This window comes from Oryctolagus cuniculus, chromosome 7, assembly GCF_964237555.1.
Source record: "Oryctolagus cuniculus chromosome 7, mOryCun1.1, whole genome shotgun sequence".
Lineage (NCBI taxonomy): Eukaryota > Metazoa > Chordata > Mammalia > Lagomorpha > Leporidae > Oryctolagus > Oryctolagus cuniculus.
The window spans coordinates 112,294,688-112,315,044 of record NC_091438.1 but is presented as its reverse complement, the minus strand read 5'-3'; positions in this window follow the sequence as shown (position 1 = coordinate 112,315,044).

The following is a 20,357-nucleotide window of genomic DNA, read 5'->3' as shown; positions in this document are numbered from 1 at the left end:
GTTTGCAAAAGAAAGGAAAGAGAAGGGAAGGGTAGGGAGGGAAATAAGAAAGGAAAGAAAGAGGAAAGGGAAAAAAAGAGGGAGGTAGAATGAAAATGACAGAGGGAGAGAAAGAAGAGAAAGCATTAAGAAAAGAGGGATAAGGAGGGAGGGAGGAAGGACAAACCCAGGATCATGTGTAAGAATGTATTTTGTAAATGGCCTCATAAGAATCAGGAGCCTGATTCATTTACACCTGGAACATGCTAATATGCAAGGCATGCTATTCTCAGAGCAAGGCTCTAGCAGTGCTGCCCAACTGATATCATCTGCAAATGCAAGCATGTGAACATTTAAAAGAGTGGAGCCTCTTAGCCAGCCCCGCCACATGCTCCAGCAGGATCAATATCCAATCCAGATGACAAATTAATGTTAAATGCAGTTTGAAGGATGGTTAGAAAAGCTAGCAGGAGAGGATTAGCACAGAGGCTCTCCAGAACCATGGTCTAACAGAATTCCAGGCACCCTGCTGTGTTCAATGGAGACAAGAGGCGTGAGGATGAAGATGGACTATGAGTTGCTGTCTGAAGGATGGGAGGGCCCTCCAAAAATACAGTTATCCTTTGCACAGTAGAAATTGGACCGCAGAATCAACCTGAACAAGAGCTTCCTGGTAATAGTTCCAAATGCCAATTGCTGCTTTTTTAACTTCAATACCACGGCTGATGAAGTATGATTGCCTGATGGTTTTGAAGCCATTTTTACAGCCTAATAATTGCACTTTCCAAATTGCATCTGAGGCATTACCATACCTAATAAGGTTGTTAATTGATGTTTTAGTATAATTACTTGGAAAACACATCCTTGGGAAGAATAGTTTGAATAGAAGATATATCAAATATGTTCTAGGGTTATTCTTTGAAATCACCATAAGTGTTTCTAAATATCTTTCCTCCTCACCCTCCAAAAAACTAAACGACTTGGTGGTATTAGAGCTTCAAAGAAGCTTTGTTCTTCTGAAAAAAATTTCCTTTCTGTTCTTGTAAAGTCACTGCAGCATATTGTTGAAGAAAGGAGATGTAGCTACTATAACTTAGGGTGGCCAAACTTCTGAACCTTGCCCTGATTTCAAACTATGTTTAGATTTGAGTAGAAATAAAAAGGAACTGAAAGAAGCATGTAATTGAGCAAAATAGCAGTGAGTTAAAACAAGTAATTAGCTGAAACTCTTTGAGCCTCAATATTTTTATTTGTAGATAGTCCAGTGAAAATCACTCATTCTGTCTGAGAATCTAATGGAATTTGATGGATGCAGAGGAAAACAAAAGCTAAACTATCTTGTATTGGGGGGAACTTAGAGGTTGATATTATTATTATGGGGTTGAATTAGTGAATGAAGTCAGAAAGCAGTAGATACAATGTATTAGTCTGCGTGGTCTACTCTAACAAATTGCTAGACTATCTGGCTTAAATAACAGAAATTTATTTTTTTTGATGTTTTGAAGGCTACAAGTCCTAGACCCAGGTCCAGCAGTATGCGGTTTCTGGTGAAGGCTTTTTTCTGGCTGGAGGATAGCCTTGTTGTCACGTTGGTGCATTTTCTGTGATGCAGAAGAGCTATGCTGCCTCTTCCTCTTCTAAGTCCATCAACCCTACTAGATTCTGGCTCCACCCTTATGACTTCATTTAAACTTTATCACCTCCTCAGAAACCCTTTTTCCAAAATTAGTCACATTAAGGTTGAGCACCTCCCATATAAATTTGGCGGTGGGGGGAACAGGGAAAGGGCAGGTGTAAACATTTAGCTCATAACACATGGGTTAACAAAAAGACTCTTCTTAAAAAGTGTCTACTTTTCCATTTACAGAAATCAGGCATGACCTGGGGTTCCTGTTATGCTTTAGACTGGTTCAAAATGTAAATTTTTCAAAGACATCTTATCTATTGGCCTTACAGAACTAATCCCTACCTCCTCCTTGCACCTGTTAGAATCCTTCTCCAATAACACTTGTCTCATTATTTCTTGTCTGCCTCTCCTGCCAAGAATGCAGATTTCTCTGGGTCAGAAGGCATATCTTCATTTTAATTTTATATAGCTGTATAATTGAGGATTCTTAATATTGTATGGTTAGCAAGTGAATATATTTTATCTTTATCACCTTTAACTACTTTAACAACATTCTTACAAATCATATCTTCCAATGTATTTGCAATATCTTTTGCTGATTTTTATCATTTCTAGTCATTTTTCATTACTAATGATCCAATTTAAATCTTCAATATCAAAATTGACTTAAAACTAATCATTTCTCCCTTTTCTTAGCCAAGTCTTGGGCTGTGACCTTGGCTTTCAGTGTAGAAGATCAGGGATGAGGCTGGATAGAGTTGGCTAAGAGATCCATGCAAGACAACCACAGAAATTCTGGCAGAATATACAATTCTCAACTACAGGGAGTGAGATACCTGTGACATACCATATGAAAAACTCACTCTAGAATTGACCAATACCCAATCTGCACAACCATAAAAAGAATGCATACCCTTGAATATGTAGTCTTCTGTTCCCTATTCTATCTACAATTATTGCAGAGTTTGATAAGGACCCAGAGAAGAGTAGAAGAAATAGGAATCATCTTTTATAACTGATCATATAATATGACTGATTTAATTCTGTAATTAATACACAGTTATTCTTAAGTGTTGAAATTTAACTGAAATGTGATCCCTGTTAAACATAAGAGTAGGAATAAGAGAGGGAAGAGATATATAATTTGGGACATGCTCAAGCTGACTTGCCCCAAATGGTAGAGTTAGAAACATACCAGGGGACTCCAATTTAATCCCATCAAGGTGGCATGTACCAATGCCATCTCACTAGTCCAAGTGATCAATTTCAGTTCGCAATTGATCATAATGAAAGGACTAAGAGCCAAAGGGAGCACATAAGCAAGTCTAGTACCTGCTAACACTAACCGATAGAATAAATAAAGGGGAGAGTGATCCAACATGGGAAGTGAGATACTCAGCAGACTCATAGAATGGCAGATGCCCTAAATAGCACTCTGGCCTCAGAATCAGCCCTAAAGGCACTCGGATCTGGCTGAAAAGCCCATGAGAGTATTTCAGGCATGGAAAGCCAAGACACTCTGGCAAAAGATCTCTGTGAGTGAGATCTCAGTGGAAAGAACAGGTCTTCAAAGAAGGAGGTACCTTTCTCTGAAGGGAGGAGAGAACCTCCACTTTGACTATGACCTTGTCTAAACAAGATAAGAGTCGGAGAACTCAAGGGGCTTCCATAGCCTTGGAAACTCATGACTGGAGCATAGGGAGATTACTGATGCCATAGACAGGAGTGTCAATTGGTAAAGTCAACAACAGGAGTCACTGTGCACTTACTCCTCATGTAGGATCTCTGTCCTTAATGTGCTGTGCATTGAGATTTAATGCTATAACGAGTACTCAAATAATATATTTCACTTTGTGTTTCTATGGGGGTGCAAACTGTTGAAATCTTTACTTAATGCATACTAAACTGATCCTCTGTAAAAAAAAAAAAAAAGAAAAGAAAAGAAAAGAAAAGAAAAGAAAAGAAACTATCAACTCCCAACTTGACTCTCACTGGGATTAAACATGACAATAGGTCTGATCTGATTTCATCATCATTAAAAAAATCATCTATTATTTTTCACTTTATGTTTCTGTGTGGGAGCAAACTGTTGAAATCCTTACTTAATGTATACTAAGCTGATCTTCTGTATATTAAGATAATCGAAAATGAATCTTGATGTAAATGGAAGGGGAGAGGGAGTGGGAAAGGGGAGGGTTGTGGGTGGGAGGGATGGTATGGGGGGGAAGCCATAGTAATCCATTATTCGTACTTTGGAAACGTATATTCATTAAATAAAAGTTAAAAAAAAAAAAAAAGAAAACTCATTTTTTATCTTATCCTGTGCTATATATATATATATATATATATATATATAAAAACTTATTCCCAAGAGGCAGTACTCAAGCAGAAGATTTAGGTGGACATCACCCTCATAAATGGGATTATTGCCCCTATAAAAAGGCTTCCAGATAGAAGCCTCACCTATCCCACCATGTGGAGGACACAGAAAGAATACAGCAGTCTACAAACTAGGAAGCAGGGCTTCATTAGACAACAGATCTGATGGTGCTTTGATTTGGGACTTCCTAGCCTCCAGAACTGGGAGAAGCATTTTCTGCTGTTCATGAGCCACTCAGTCTAGGATAGCATATAATAGCTGCCCTAAAATCTAAGGTTCCCTGATTTTCTTTGTTCATCTTCTCCTGGTGATTTCTATAAATAATTATGGCAAAAAATAGAAATTATCAATGTAATCAAAGTTCATAAATTAATACACATTCTTTCAAAACCCAACATTTATTTATAATTAGTAGTATATCAAAGTTTAATTATAAGCATTTCCCTTTCTTCATGGTACACAAAAACAGAGAATAACAGTTATTAATAGAAAAATAGTAGCCTAACAATCATCAGTATCTTAGAAATGATGAAATACAGCATGTCCAAAATACTGTTCTAAGCATTTCACAGCACTTGCTCAATCTTCACAGCAGTACTCTGAGGTCAGCTATGACTATTATTTCATTTTACTGATGAATAAACTTGATAAGGAGGCTCTTCCTTTCCAACTTGTATCCCTTTGATTATTTTTTTCTTTCCTAAAGGTTCTAGTTAAAACAGTCATAGCTATATAGTGACAGTGACGTCCTTGTCTGATCTTAATTCTTAGTGGAAATGTATCTCTCTTTTCTACATTCATTATGATGCTGACTGTGGGTTGGTCATATACAGCCTTTATTGTGTCGGGATATTTTCCTTCTACACCCAATTTCTTTAGGTTTTTTGTCATAAAAGGATATTATGCTTTATTAAATGCTTTCTCTGCATCTACTGAGATAATGTGGTTTTTATTCTTCATTATATCAATGTATAGCATTCATTGATTTATGTATATTGAACCGTCCTGCATCTCTGTGATAATTTTCACTTGGTCAGGATGAATGATCTTTTTGATGCACTGTTGGATTCAATTTTCTAGTATTTTGTTGAGGATTTTTGCATCTATGTTCATCAGGTATATTAGTCCACAATTCTCTTTATTTTTGTATGTTGGTTTGATTTAGGATTTTAGCTAAGACTGGCCTCATACAATGAGTTTGGAAAGGATCTCTGTTAGTTAAAAACTAGCCCCAATTATTCTCAAACTATTCAAAACAACTGAAAGGGAAGGAATCTACACCAACTCCTTCTATGAGGCCAGCATTGCCTTAATCCCAAGGTCAGCGATACAACAAAGAAAGAAAGCTATTAACAAATATCCTGATAGTCACTGATGCAACAATGCTAAACAAGATACCAGCAAACAGATTCCAACATCACATCAAAAATATAATTCACCTGGAACAAGTGGGATTTATTCTAGGGATGCAGGGATGGTTCAACATACACAAATCAATAAACATGATACATCATGTTAACAAACTGATGAATAAAAACCACATGATAATCTTAATAGATGCAGAGAAAGCATCTGATAAAATACAGCATAGTTTCATGATAAAAAAATTAAGAAAACTGGGTATTGAATGAACATATCTCAATACTCAAGGCAATATATGACAAAACCCACACCAGCATTATAACGAATGTGGAAAAGCTGAAAGCATTTCCACTAAGATCTGGAATCACACATATTTGACCACTTTCACAATTGCTATTCAATATAGTTCTGGAAGTTTTAGCCAGAGCCTTTAGGCAAGAAAAAGAAATCAATGGAATACACATGGGAAAGGAGGAAGTCAAATTATCCTTGTTCACGGATGACAAGATCCTATTTATATGGAAACCAAAAGAATACACTAAGCACTGTAGGGACTCATAAGAGAGTTTGGCAACTTTGCAGTTTATAAAATAAACATACAAAAATAGTATTTTTACACAAAAACAATGAAATGGCTGAGCCAGAACTTGTAAGATCAGTACCATTCAAATTGAAGAAAAAGTAAGTAGCTTGAAATAAATTTAACCAAGGATGTGCCAGATCTTACAATGAAAATTACAAAATGAAAAAAAGTAGCATAGCCCCAAAATGGAAAAAACGTACATGTTTTTGGATTGGAAGAATTAGTATCAAAATGTTTATACTACCCAAAACAATTTAGAGATTCAACATGATCCCAATTAAAATACCAAGGACATTGTCAGATCTAAAAAAAAAAAAAAATTAATGTGCAGACAGCTTGTTTGTTTGCCAATTTCATTTCCTTTGGGTAAATTCCAAGGAGTGGGATGGCTGGGTTGAACGGTAGGGTTATATTCAGGTTTCTGAGGAATCTCCAGACTGACTTCCATATTGGCTTAACCAATTTGCATTCCCACCAACAGTGGGTTAGTATCCCTTTTTCCCCACATCCTCTCCAGCATCTGTTCTTGGTAGATTTCTGAACCAACCCAAATGCCCATCAACAGTAGACTGGATAAAGAAATTATGGGACATGTACTCTATAGAATACCATACAGCAGTCAAAAACAATGAAATCCAGTCATTTGCAACAAGATGGAGGAATCTGGAAAACATTATGCTGATTGAATTAAGCCATTCCCAAAGGGACAAATATATGTTCTCCCTGATCGGTGACAACTAACTGAGCACCAAAGGGGAAACCTGTTGAAGTGAAAAGGACACTATGAGAAACAGTGACTTGATCAGCTCTTGTCCTGACTGTTGATGTGCAATGTAATACTTTATCCATTTTAGTAGTTTCTCTTTGTTTTGTTCTAGTACTATGGGTTGAACTCTGTAATTAACACACAATTATTCTTAGGTGTTTAAATTTTAACTGAAAAGTGATCCCTGTTAAATATAAGAGTGGGAATAAGTGAGGGAGGAAATGTACAATTTGGGACATGCTCAATCAGTCTTGCCCCAAATGGTGGAGTTAGAATCATGCCAGGGGATCCCAATACAATCCCATAAGGGTGGCATGTACCAATGCCATCTCACTAGTCCCAGTGATCAATTTCAATTCACAATTGATCATAATGATATAATTAAGGGTCAAATAAATCACACAAACAAGACTGGTGTTTGCTAATACTAGCTGATAGAATCAAAAAGGGAGAGAACATTCCATCATGTTACACAGTAGACTCATAGAATGTGGAAAGAATGGGGCTATCAAAGAAGGAGGTACCTTTCTCTGAAGGGAGGAGAGAACTGCCACTTTGACCATGGCCTTGTCTAAATAATATCAGAGTCAGTGAACTCAGGGGGCTTCCATAGCCTTGGCAACTCATGACAAGAGCCTAGGGAGATTACTGATGCCATAAACAAGAGTGTCAATTGTTAAATCAACAACAGGAGTCATTGTGTACTTACTTCTCATGTGGGATCTGTCCTTAATGTGTTGTCGAATGTTAAATAATGCTATAACTAGTACGGAAACAGTACTTTTACACTTTGTGTTTCTGTGTGGGTGCAAACTGATGAAATCTTTACTTAATATATACTGAATTGATCTTCTGTATATAAAGGTAATTGAAAATGAATCTTGATGTGAATGGAATGGGAGAGGGAGCAAGAGATGGGAGGGATGTGAGTGATAGGGAAATTGTGGGTGGGGGGAAGCCATTGTAATCCATTAACTGTACTTTGAAAATTTATGTTTACTAAATAAAAAATAAATTAAAAAATATAAAAAAAACCTAAAGTTTGTATGGAAACACTAGAGAAACCTAAATAACTAAAGCAGTTTTAAACAACAAAAACAAAGCTGGGGGCATAACACTACCAGATTTAAACATATACCAAAGGGCAGTTTAAATCAATACACCTATTCCTGGCACAAAAATAGAAATGTAGACCAATTGGAACAGAATAGAAGCCCCAGAAATTAATTCACACTTTTACAACAAGCTTATCTTTGACAAATGAGCTAGAATCAACCCCTAGAGAAAGGATAGTGGCTTCAACAAATTGTGTTGGGAAAATTGGATCTCTGCATGCAGAAGTATGAAATGAGACCCCTACTTTATACCTTATACCTTATACCTTATACCTTATACCTTATACCTTATACCTTATATCTTATACAAAAATCTACCCAAAATTTTCAAGGATCTAAATCTACACCTTGATACCATCAGATTACAAGAGGAGAACATTGGGGAAACTCTGCAAGACATTGGCCTAGGCAAAGACTTCTTGTATAAGACCCCAGAAGCAAGGCAATAAAAGCAAAAATAGACAAATGGCATAACATCAAGCAAAGAAGCTGTTACACAAAAAAAGAAACACTCAACAAAGTGTTTAGAGGCAACAAAAAAACTGAGAGAATATATTTGCAAACTATGTGCTCAATCACTTAACAACAACAAAGCAAACAATTTAGTTAAGGAATGAACAAAGGACATGAAAGGCATTTTTCAAAAGATGAAATACAAATGGCCAACAGATACAAGAGGAAAGTGCTCAGGATAATAAGCTATCAGGGAAATGCAAATAAAAAAAAAAAAACAATGGGGTTTCACCTCACTCCAGTTAGAACAGTTATCACTCAAAAATCAAAGAACAATAAATGCTGGTGAGGATGTGGGGGGGAAAGGTGTCCTAGACATTGTTGGTGGGAATGAAAACTAGTACAATCATAATGGAAGACAGGATGAGGAATCCTCAGAAATCCTAAATTAGATCTATCGTGTGGTCCAGCCATTATACTCCTTAAAATTTACCCAAAGTAAATTAAATCAGCATAGTAGAGTCATTTGTGCTTCCTGCCATGTTTATAGCAGCTCAAATCACAATTGCTAAGAGGTGGAATCAACCCACATGTCCAATAACATATGATTAGATAACACAAAATGTGGCAAATCTACACAGTGGAATACTACTCAGCCACAAAAAAAGATTGAAATACTGTCTTTCACAACAAAATGGCTGTAATTGGAGAACATGACACTTAACAAAATAAGCCAGTCCCTAAAAACAAATATTGTATGTTTTCTCTGTGTAAAAATGATACTGACAACTTATGATTTGATTATTGTTTTACCTTTGTCTACTCTCCTGTGGAACAGTGGTCTTTCTACTTACTGTGGTCTTACTACTTACTTTTACTTATTGAACAATATGGTCGTTGGTGAATTAAACCTGTAATTATAAAGTAAATTGAAATTGTGCTATTGTAAAAATCAAAGGATAAAAAGGAAGGAAGGAGGTGGAATTGAGAGAGGGAGGGAGAGAAAAAGAGTGCTTATCTTCGTAGAATTGTATCTGTGTGGCCGGCACCATGGCTCACTTGGCTAATCCTCCACCCGCAGCGCTGGCACCCTGGGTTCTAGTCCCGGTCGGGGCGCTGGATTCTGTCCCGGTTGCTCCTCTTCCAGTCCAGCTCTCTGCTGTGGCCGGGAGTGCAGTGGAGGATGGCCCAAGTCCTTGGGCCCTGCACCCACATGGGAGACCAGGAGGAAGCACCTGGCTCCTGGATTCGGATCAAAGCAGCATGCCTGCCGCAAAGCGCGGGCCATAGCGGCCACTTGGGGGGTGAACCAATGGAAAAAAGAAGACCTTTCTCTCTGTCTCTCTTTCTCTCACTAACTCCGCCTGTCAAAAAAAAATTTTTTAAAAAGAATTGTATCTACTTAATACATGAAATTTCTTTTCTTTATATTAATGAGTTTTTGTAAGCCAGCAGCACTCAGCAGTGAAGCTTCCAACCCTGGGCTTTTCTTTGTTGGGCAGCTCTTTATTACTGATTTAATCTCAGCCTAGGGTATTGGTCTGCTCAGAGTTTCTATGCGTTTGTGCCTCAATTTTGGCAAATTATGTGTGTCCAGGAATCTAATTCTTCTAGATTTTCCAATTTATTGCAAAGTTATGCATAAGAATACCTAATGATTCATCGGTTTTCTGCAGTATCAGTTTTAACATCTCCTTTTTCATCTCTGATTTTTTAAAGTTTCAGTGTTCTCCCATTTTTGCTTGGTTGGTTGGACCAATGGCTTATTGGTTTTGTTTAGTTTTTCAAAGTATTATTTCTTCATTTTACTGACATTTTGTATTTTTTTATTTTGTTTATTTGTTCCCTAAGAATTATTATTTCTTTCCTTTTATGAATTTTGAGATTTGTTTGTTCTTGTTTTTCTAGGTCCTTCAGATGAGTTGTTAAATTATTTATTTGACAACTTAAGAATTTTTTGTTCATGTAGGTACTTACTGCTATAAACTTTCCTCTTAACACTGCTTTTGCTTTATCTCATAAGTTTTTATATGTTGTTTTCATTTTCAGTAGTTTAAAGTAATTTATGCAGTTAGACATATATTTTTATTTCACTTAACACTTCCTCTTTGACACATGTATAATTTAGAAATGTGCTATTTCTCATTGTTTGAAAAAATTTATATTATTTAATTTTTTTCTCTTTTTGAATTCTTTATGTATTTTTGTACAAAGAACAGATTTTGTGTATTTTATATATACAATTTTAAGAAAATAATGATACTTCTTCTTTCCTTTCCTCTCTTTCCTCTCCCCCTGCCACCCTGCTTTCTTCTTTTCTTCGTTTTCTTTTTTTTTTAACTTTTATTTAATAAATATAAATTTCCAAGGTGCAGCTTTTGGATTACAGTGGCTTTTTCCCTCCCATAACTTCCCTCACACCTGCACCCCTCCAATCTCCCAATCCCTTTCCCATTCTATTCACATCAAGATTCATTTTCAATTCTCTTTATATGTAGAAGATCGATTTAGTATATATTAAGTAAAGATTTCATCAGTTTGCACCCACACAGAGCATAAAGTGTAAAATACTGTTTCAGTACTAGTTATAGAATTAAATCACAATGTACAGCACACTAAGGACAGAGATCCTACATGAGGAGTAAGTGCACAGTGACTCCTGTTGTTGACTTAACAATTTGACACTCTTGTTTCACTCTTGTTTATGGCCTCAGTAATCATCCTAGGCTCTTGTCATGAGCTGCCAAGGCTATGGAAGCATTTTGAGTTCACCAACTCCACAAGGTCATAGTCAAAGTGGAAGTTCTCTCTTCCCTTCAGAGAAGTGTACCTCTTTCTTTGATGGCTCGTTCTTTCCACTGGGATCTCATTCGCAGAGATCTTTCATATAGGTGTTTGTTATTTTATTTATTTATTTATTTATTTATTTATTTTTGTAGAGTGTCTTGGCTTTCCATACCTAAAATACTCTCATGGGCTCTTCAGCCATATCTGCATGCCTTAAGGGCTGATTCTGAGGCCTGAGTGCTGTTTAGAACATCTGCCATTCTATGAGTCTGCTTTGTATCCCACTTCCCATGTTGGATCGTTCTCTCCTTTTTAATTCTATCAGTTAGTATTAGCAGACACTAGTCCTGTTTATGTGATCCCTTTGACTCTTAATTTTATCATTATGATCAGTTGAACTGAAACTGATCACTTGGACTAGTGAGATGGCTTTGGTACATGTCACCTTGATGGGATTGTATTGCAATCCCCTGGCATGTTTCTTATTTTGCTTTTAACGTTTGCAATGGCATATCTTCAATTTACTTTATAATCACAAGTTTAACCCTTTAGAAAATAAAGAATTCAACAAGTAGTAAGTAAAAGAAAAAAAGCACAGTTTCTCAGGAGCATAAACAAGAGCTATAAACAATAATCAAATCTCAAGATGTCAATTTCACTTGTATAAATCACATTTTTGTTCTGTATGTATTTGCACCACAAATCAGAGAAAATACATTACATTTCTCTTTTGGGAATTGACTTATTTAACTAAGCATAGTGGTCTCCAATTGCATCCATTTTGTTGTGAAAGACAGAATTTCATATTTCATTCTTTTTTAGTCTGAGCAGTATTCCATCATGTATATATACCGTATCTTCATCCAGTCACAAGTTGATGGACATAGGGTTGATTTCATTTCTTACTATTGTGAATTGAGCTGTAAGAATTTCTAACATCCAAAAGTAACAAATTCTAGAAAGGATATGAAGAAAAGGTTTACCCAACACATTGGTGATAGAAATGTAAACTAGTACAAGCATTATTGAAGACAGAATGGAGATTTCTCAGAAATATGAAATAGATCTACCCAGCCATCCCCCTCATGGGAATTTATACAAAGGAAATGAGATCAGCATATGAGTTATCTGTACTCCTTTATTTATAGCTTCTCAAGGAATTTTTAAATTTCTTTTAGCTTTGTTCTATGACTATTCATTCAGGAACATGTTCAGTCTCTGTTCGTCTGCATGTTTTCTAGAGTTTCTTGAGTTATTAATTTCCGGATTCATTCCATATTGGCCATAAAAGGTTCATGATATGATTTCATTTTTTAAATGTATTGAGTCATGTTATGGTCTAGATATTGTCTACCCCAGAGAATGTTTCATGCACTGATAAAAAGAATGTGTATTCTGTTTCTGTGGGATGGAATGTTATGTAGATAACTCTTAGGTCCATTTGATCTATGGTGTAGATTACCTATGTTGTTTCTTTGTTGATTTTTTGCCTGTGGTCTGTGCATTGATGAAAGTGGAATGTTGAAGTCCTCCAGTATTATTTTATTGGAATTTTTGTCTCCCTTTAAATCTATTAATATTCAATTTATAAACTAGGTACTCTAGTGCTGGGTGCATATACACTTGTAATAGTCACATCTTCCTGTTGAATTGATCCCTTAATGAATACTTAATGACCTTTTTTGTTTATTTTAGTAGTTTTTGTCTTAAATTTTTCTATTCTGATATGAGTATGATTATTCCTGCTTCTTTATGATTCCCATTTGCAGGAAATATTTTTCTATCCTTTCAATTTTAGTCTGTGTGTATCTTTATTGGTGAAGTGTTTTTCTTGTGGGCAGCATAGATTCTGTATTCCAGCATATAGTCATACATTCAGTCTGTATATTTTCATTTTGGAATTTAGTCCATTTACATTCAAGGAAATTATTAATAAACAATGACTTTGTCTTGACATTTTTCATAAAGATTTCTATTGTTGAATCTCTTTTGTTCTTTTTTTGGGAGGTATTTTGCCTTCACATTCATTCACGATGCTGTATTTTCTTTTTTTTTTTTTTGTTTCTGAGTATAGTACATACCTAAGTATAATTTGTAAGGCTTGCTTTGTGATGACAAATTTTTTAAATTTTTGTTTGTCTTAGGTCCTTATTTTGCTTTTACTTATGAATGAGTGCTTTGCTGACTAAAGTACTCTGGATTAGTAGTTTCTTTGTTTATGAACTTGGACTACATCTTTCCATTCTCTCCTGGCCTGTAAATTTCCTATTGAGAAATCTGCTATCAATGTGATGGGAGTTCCTTTAAAAGTGACCTAGTTTTTCTATTGTAAATTTTAGGATATTCTCTATGTTTTGCTTTTTAAACTCTGACTATCTTGTGTCATGGTGAGGATCTCTCCTGATTGTGCCTATATGAAGTTCTATGCACTGCACTTCCTGTATTTGTATATCTATATCTTTCTGCAAATTGGGGAAATTCCCTATTATTTCATTGAATAGGTTTTCTAAGAAATTCTTTTTTTCCATACCTTCAGAATTGCATGTATTTATGGTATCCCATGAATTCCATACAATGTTTTCTTTTTTTGATATTTTCTTTTTTTATCTGAGACATTTCAAAAGATCTGTCTTCTATATCAGATATTCTTTCTTTTGCTTTATCTAGTCTGTTGTTAAGTATTTCCACTACATGTTTTATTTGACTTATTGAATCTTTCATTTGTTTGGAGTTTTTTCCTGTTAGCTAAATTTTTCATTCATGTCATATACTGATTTCCTAATTTCATCAACTGTTTCTCAATATTTTCAGCAACCTTAAAATTCTTTCTTTTGATTTCTTTTTTTTCAGGCATTTAGTCAATGTCCCATCCCTCATAGTCCAATATTCATGTATTATTATTATGTTTCTTTTTGAGAGTTATATTGCCCTCTTTGTTCATATTTCTTTTTTTATTTATTTATTTTTTTGTGTGTCTAAATTGATTTTTGCGCATCTGGGGAATTTCTTGATTCTATTATTTCTGGATGTTGTTTTTTATTGATTTAAGGCTTTATTTCTGGAGATGTGCTTCTGGGTGTTGGTTTGGTGGAGTGTTTTATCTTTAGTTACACTTAGATTTTATAGTATAGTCTCTCCATGCCTTTATTTGCTATAGTAAATGATAGCTGTAGTAGGAATATGGGCTCTGTGACTCAATGTAGTCACTGAGAGTCCTGATACATAAGTCTTCAGCCATCTCTTGATGGAGGAAGTGGAGAGATGAGCCTCTTGGGTGTTAAGAGCAGGTGTTACAAGTGTTGTTGAGTGTGCCTGGCACATAGATTCCCAGCCAGCATTCATATCAGTCACTGGAATTGTGATTTTAATGCTGGCTCTAGGATTCAGATGGACATAGAGACTCCTAGCTAATGCCTAGATCCAGATCTCCAAGTTACACTAATGCTGGGTGAAGGCAGTTCACACAGATGTTTCCTGAGACAGCATGTATATGTGAGAGTGACTTTGGATCTGTAACAGCAGGACAACCTTTCCTGAGTTACTATCTGTGTGTTGTCTACTTGTTTATGTTGTGTGCAACCACCTCAAGCTTGAGCGTTGAGTGAAGAGTAGTACCCAAACTCTGGCAACTTCCACGAAAGCACTGGAGCCCAGAGCCCTGAGCTCCATGCTTGGCCTGTAATGTGTGCAGTTCCTGTGGACCAGAGATCCCAAAAAGCTGTGGTGTTGTACTGTGTTAAGCTCAGTCAGCAAAAAGTTCCAGTGAGCGAAGTGTTGCTGGGCTTAGTGAGGGACCTAAGACTTAGCCTGAGTTACAAGGATTTGCATTGTGTAGAGCCAGGGGGACCTCAGCCATGGTTTGTAGGTGGAGCAAGAGCCAACCATAGTTCCTGAGATGAGTGTGGTGGAGCACCTCTGGCTACTGTCAGATAGGGAAAAAGGAAATAGGAGCCAACTGGTGTGTTCATAGTCCCTTTACCCACCCAGATGTTTGCACTGTCCAGAGCACCAATTCACTCCATGTGTAACCTTTGATCCTACTGTGGGATCTATCCACATTGTGTAGGGAGCTCTGAGCCTCTGAAGTAAGACTGGGTGGATACTTGGAAACCCATCCACAACCTGCTATTTTTTAAGTGATCACAGGAGGGGATGTAGTGGATAATAATATAGTCCCCAATTCTGATGGTGGGGTAAAACTGCTTATTTCCAGAGTCATAGGAAATGCCTAACTCAGCTGCTCTGCAATTGCTGTCCACTACACAGTGAAGAATGCTGTGTGGGCCTGGGCTCTGGGGCTGCCACTGCTCTATTGGGCCTAGCTGCATTGTTGGGTTAGGGCTTCCTTGCTGGAATGCAAAAATGTCTTTCTAGACTGAACTGAAAATCAGCAAGGATTGTGCAATCCTTCCACAGCCAGGGCTGCTGATCCATATCATTGGTTGTGGGTTCATGGCATCTTCTTACCATTTTTATTTGTTGCCAAGATGATGTTCCCAACTATGAGCAGGTAAGGTAGGAGCTGCAGCTGCCAGCACCAACTACCATGGCAGTGTGTCTATCCTTTCTCTCTCTCTCTATTTCTCTCTCTCTTTCTTGGATTATGGAGTTTCTGTGTTGTTCCCTCACTTAATCTTGTGGAGGTGGCTTGGCATGTGAAATGCTATTCAAATTGCTGTCTCTGGGGAGACAATCACTGGGCCTTCTTATTCAGCAAATATCTTACCTTCCCTAGTCCATGTATTTTTCACAAAAAAAATTAATTGAAATCCATATATAAAAGTTCTCTTTAAAAAGTTCATGAATATGGGTATTATGAAAAAGTTATGCATGGATTTCAAAATATTATTGCAGCAAAATAAACTTATCTTTTCATTTCATTTTCCATGAACTATTTGAAATATATCGTACCTGTTATTCTCAACCCTATCCCAAGTTTTCAGAGAAAGGATACTTCCTGTGCAAAAATAATGAATTTTTCATGAGATTCAAAACATTATGCTTCTTTTACTTGGGGTTAAGGAGGGAAGTAGTCAGATTGTGTCATGCCAGTTCCAACCACCCTTTTTTTTAAAAAAAAAAAAAAGGATTTATTTATTTATTACAGAAAGAGAGAGAGGAAGAGAGAAAGGAGTGAGTGGGGGATGAGGGGAGACTCTGAAGATGGCAGCAACTGCCAGGGCTAGGCCAAGCCAAAACCAGGAGCGTTTTTTAAAAGATTTATTTATTTATTTAAAAGGCAGAGTTACAGGGAGGCAGAGGCAGAGAGAGAAAGAAAGAGAAGTCTTCCATCCACTGGTTCACTCCCCAAATGGCTGCAATGGCTGGAAGTACGCCAATCCGAAGCCAGGAGCCAGGAGCTTCCTCCGGATCTCTCATGAGGGGGCAGGGGACCAAGGACTTGGGCCACTTCTACTGCTTTCCCAGACCATAGCAGAGAGCTGGATCAGAAGTGGAGCAGCCAGGACTCAAACTAATGCCCATATGGGATGCCAGCACTGCAGGTGGTGGCTTTACCCACTATACCACAGCAATGGCCCCAGGAGCTTTTTTTTTCATCAAAGATTTTACTTATTACTTGAGAAGTAGAGTTACAGACAGAGAGATGGAGAGACATAGATATATGTCTTTATCAGTTCTTCACTCCCCAAATGTCTGCAACGGCCAGAGCTGAACCAATCCGAAGCCAGGAGCCAGGAACTTCTTCCAAGTCTCCCAAGAAGGTGCAGGGGCCCAAGCATTTGGGCCATCTTCTGCTGCTTTCCCAAGCTACAGAAGAGAGCTAGTTCAGAATAGGAGAACCTGGGACATGAATTGGTGCCCATATGGGATTCTGGCATGGCAGGCAAAGGCTCAGCCATATGCCAAAGCAACGGCCCCAAAGCCAGGGGCATTATTTGGTTCTCTCACATGGGTTTCAACAGCCCAAACATTTGAGCCATCTTCCACCTCTTTCTCCAAGCCATTAGTAGGGAGCTGGATAAGCAGTGAAATAGCAAGTACACAAACTGATGTGCATATGAGATGTTGGTGATGCAGGAAACAGCTTTAACTGCCATGCCACAAACAACTGGTCCCTTCAACCACTCTTAGTAAGTGTTGGAAGGAAGGTCACTCATTCCCTAATTCATCACAGTTATCATCAAAATGTGAGGAACTTTGATCTTTGTCCTTAACTCAGACCCCATTCAATAGTCCTGGCAGCAAAAATAACCAGTCAAAATTATTTTATAGTAGTTTTTTCCTAAGTCAAAAACAGAGATATTTTCTCACAATCCACAGATGACTTGTTCCAAGAAACCCGGAAGATACCAACATCTGCAGATGATCAAGTCCCTTATATAAAATGGTGAAGTATTTTCATATAACATCTGTACTTCCTTCAGTATACTTAGAGACCTTGAAAATTTCATGGAAAAGGGAATTAAAAGATAACTTTATTTTCATGTAAACAATTTTGAAATCTATCTGTAGATTTTTCATAATACTTATTTCCATGAACTTTTTAAAACTTCATAATTTATATCATATCTAGATTTTTATGCCAAATATAATATAAATACTATGTAAGCATTTTTATAGAATAGTGACATTTTTATGGAATAGTAACAAGACAAAAATGTCTATACTTATTTAATGTAGTCACAATTTTTTCCAAAATATTTTTTATCCATGGTTGGCTAAACCTTTGGACATAGAACTTATGGATACAAAAGGCCAAAGGACAAACTTGATTATGTAGCAGCCAGACCTCTCTTTGAGAGATGGAATTGACCAGCAGCCTCCTTTTGCAACCCCTGTGGATTTGATGTGGTATTTACATCAACATGACAGTTCTTCCAATTTCCAGTGACTGTGTATGGTAGGAGAGGTAAGGGACCCAGGTCACTAATGCCCCAGGTAGGACATCTCTAATGCACAAACCTTTGCTTAACAGCTCTCCAACAACCTATCTAGATCTTTATCAAAGCTGTGCCATGATCTGAGCCTCTTCCCTCCCAATCCTCCTTCCTTCCTTCTCTCCCTTCACGGGCACCAAACTTGAATCACTGTCTTAAAGTTCCTCCTGCCTATTCCTGCTCCTTCCTCTTCTACCTTTCATTAGCATCCCTCCCCCCAATAAATATCTTGTATATCTTATTGCCTAAATTATCAGAGAGCTATACTGACTGTCTGGCATAGTAGAAAGTATACAGTAATCTGAAGATGGCACAAGCTTTTATTATATAAAATATGATTACATCCTAAGGAAAAATAGCATGCTTTTGCACTTTAGAATCCAACATTGGCAATCACTACCTTCCTGGAGCTCTCCTTCAGTTTTTGAGACAGCACATATGTATAGAAATTATGAGTCAGATTTTAGGGACTTTGAAGTCCTTCTGAAGTCTACAGTTAAAGACACTTTGCCTGAAAGATAAGGTCAGATTCTTAACGTGGCTTTCCAAGCCCTCAATAGGCAGCTCCAGCCTCCCTCTAACTGCAACAAAGTGCCAAAGATTTCCTGAGAATGCAAGGCTCTTCCTACCTTCCATATCTCTGCACCTGCTGCTCCAAACCCAAACCAGAAATTCCTACTTGTTTTCTCCTTTGCCCTAATGACCCCAGACGTTGACCTGGAAAATTCTTACTTCCATTCTGAGAGTCAGTTAAGCTACTTTACCACTTTGAAATTTTTTTTCAAAACCCTGGTGCAAGCCCACAGCCCATTCTTGTACAGCTCTGATATAAATTTACCATTGATTCTTCACAGAGCTTCTAAAACTGTGAGCTCTTGAAAGGTAGGAGCTGTACTTTACCTTTCTTAGGTTTCCTGCACTTCCTCCACTGCCTGTCACATAGAAGGCACTCAGAAAAGAATGCTGTTATTGTTGTCACTACTGTTGTTTTTAATGAACCAAAGCTCACACTGGATGCTAGACCTAACCAGATATGTGACCTTAAGCCATTTAGGTAACAACTCTGAGCCTCAAGTTTCTCTTCTATCAAAAAGAGATAATAGTTTCTTCTCCAAAGTGCTACCACCTGATCACTAATCCAAGCACAGTGGATGCATGCCACTCCTTACATACCACCGTTTTCCAAGTTGAGCACTCTTGATGCTGCCTTCCTGCCTTCTTAAAGCAATCTGTGTTCTCTTCTCCTGGTGCATTTCTCTGTACTTCCTTACAATCACCCAAGGCAAAAACCCGAGTGTGAGCCTTTAGTTAGCCCTCCCCTCTATGCTTCATTTCCAGTCAATTACCTACCAAGTTCTAGATACTTTGCCTTCTAAATAATTCCTAACTTTTCCTACTGACTCCAGCCTAGTTTACGTAAATATCTCTCCCTTTGCTGTTACAATATCAGATCAGAAAATAACTGTTCTCTCAGCGTCTGGTCCCAACCCCTTCAACATAATACATTCTCTACACAAAAGCCACAGATCTGGCCATGTCATTCTGCTTTTCAAAATGCTTCATGACTTCCTGCTGCTTCATATTGATTAATAGTTGCTGAGTACTTGCTAACTGCCTAGCAAAAGAGAAAATGAGAGATGGGTAGTGTTATTATTCCTATTAAGCAAATGAGGTATTTGAAACACAGAAAGGATAGCAACTAGGAAGCTGCCACTATTTGATTTCAAGATTCTCAGTGGAAGTATGATTCTATAATACTTATCCCTGCTTAAGTTAAAAGCCATGCCTTACATGTCATGTTCAACAGTGCAAAACTCCTCTGTCCTTAATGTGTCATCCAATGTGAAGAAGTAATGCTATAACTAGTACTCAAACCGTATTTTACACTTTATGTTCTGTGTGGGTGCAAACTGATGAAATCTTTACTTAATATATACTACATCGATCCTCTGTATATGAAGATAATTGAAAATGAATCTTGATGTGAAGGAATGGGAGAGGGAGCGGGAGATGCGAGGGGTGTGGGTGGGAGGAAAGTTATGGGGGGCAAAAAGCCATTATAATCCATAAACTGTACTTTGGAAAATTATATTTACTAAAAAAAAGTTTAAAAAAAACTTCTTTTCTGCATACTATATCTTGTTTCAGAATCTTTGTTCTTGATTTTCTGTGAGTATAATTCACTTTCCAGGCAAGCCCTTTTCTCTTTTTGTGGACTACTTCTATAATCCCAAAAGTTTAATTCTTCCTGCTCACTGTTCCAACATATCCATTTAATATATTTGCCATTGTATCCTCCATAATAGGTAGGTATATATAGATAGGTAGGTAGGTAGGTAGATGAGAGAGTGAGAGCGAGAGAGAGAGAGAGAAGGTAGATGTATTCCCCTCCCAAAATACATAGAG